Source organism: Echinops telfairi, unplaced genomic scaffold (assembly GCF_000313985.2).
Source record: "Echinops telfairi isolate 266 unplaced genomic scaffold, ASM31398v2 ScPeMD7_70;HRSCAF=299, whole genome shotgun sequence".
NCBI classification, from domain to species: Eukaryota; Metazoa; Chordata; class Mammalia; order Afrosoricida; family Tenrecidae; genus Echinops; species Echinops telfairi.
The window spans coordinates 48,228,432-48,230,085 of NW_022103968.1; the positions used below are offsets into that span (position 1 = coordinate 48,228,432).

The 1,654-nt window shown below is 46.7% G+C and overlaps 1 pseudogene; it reads left to right on the forward strand.

Moving 5' to 3' along the window:
• Positions 1 to 918: 918 nt before the first annotated feature.
• Positions 919 to 1,262, forward strand: LOC101644972 (annotated as a pseudogene).
• The last annotated feature ends 392 nt before the right edge of the window (positions 1,263 to 1,654 follow it).

A 1,654-nucleotide genomic window follows, 5' to 3' on the forward strand; every position in this document is an offset into this window, starting at 1 on the left:
AGAGATGATCCCTCTGTTTCCATGGCAGCTTGTCTCCTATATATTGAGCAGATGGAGATTTATGGCCAAACTCATGTCTACATGTCAGATAACACAACCATGGGAGATAAGCTGGTGCTGCACAATCAGGCTACAGCTTTTTAGAGCATCTACCTCTTCCAAGGAAAAGCCTGACTCATCTCCACTGCCTCACTAGTGGCAACTCTACAACTTGCCCTACAGGCATGCTCATTCATCCTAATACAATATGTACTTTAAAAATTACATTTTCTTCAAACATAAATCCGTCTGCTGCACAAATGCACCAAGTGAGATGTTACAGTATACAACCCTGGTCCAAGGATCACATTGTTAACCCTAGTGTTATTCAGAAATGACCATACGGATACAATCTGGATGCCGCCCAAATAATCTGAGAAACTGGACCATATGAAGAAGGATGCCCTCTACGAAGAGTCGGAGGAAGGCTCGCCAACAACTTACAATACACAGGTGAGTCAACCTGGCTTGCTGAAAGAGAAGAGGACTTGGAACACTTACTGTTCATGATCAAAGACTATGGCTTTCCGTATGGATCATAACCCAATGGGGGGAAAAGCAGAAATCTTCAAACCTGGACCAATAGACAACACCGTGATAAAAAGACTGAAGTTGTCAGAATGTCCTTTTACTTGGTCCTACAGTCAACCTTCATGGAAGCAGCAGTCAAGAATTAAAATGACATATTGCTTTGGGCAAATCTCCTGCCCAAAACTTCTTTCAAGAATGAAAGAGCAAAAACATCACTATCTCTTTCCTCGGCTGCTGCTAAGGTGTTCGGTCCTTCCGAGGAAGCTAAGGCCGCGTTGGGGTGAGCCCCTCACTGCATCCGGCGACTAGCACCGCGCCTGGCAGCCGCCAGCCCAAGACTCCCGGGTCATGGTCTCCGTCTCCAAGCTCGCCGGCATCTACTCCGCCCTCATCCTGCACGACGATGGGGTGACCGTCATGGAGGACAAGATCAACACCCTCATTAAGGCCGCCGGCGTCAACGTGGAGCCCTTCTGGCCCGGCCTGTTCGCCAAGGCCCTTGCCAACGTCAACATCGGGAGCCTCATCTTAATGCAGGGGCTGGTGGCCCTGCCCCATCTGCTGGTGCTGCACCAGCCAGAGGACCTGCACCCTCCACGGCTGCTGCCCCAGCTGAGGAGAAGAAAGTGGAAGCCAAGAAAGAAGAGTCTGAAGAATGTGATGATGACGTGGGCTTTGGTCTTTTTGACTAAACCCTCTTTTGTAATATGCTCAATAAACCAAACTGAACTCTGAAAAAAACAAAAAAAAAACCATCACTAAGGACTAAGGTGTGCCTGACATAAGCCATAGTGATTGTCAATGATCTCAGGTGCATGGGAAACCTGGACGCTGAATAAGGGATCTGAGAAGGAATTGATGCATTTGAATCGTGATGTTGATGAACAATATTGGACGCTCCAGGAACTGCCCAAAGAACAAGTGAATCTATTTTGGAGAAAGTATAGCCATAAAACTCCTTAGACATGAGGATGGAGAGACTTCATCTCACATACTTAAGACAGGTTTTCAGGAGAGACTTGACCTTAGAAAAGAACACTGTGCTTGGTAAAATAGAGTTAATGCCAAAAGAGATATGCTTTTA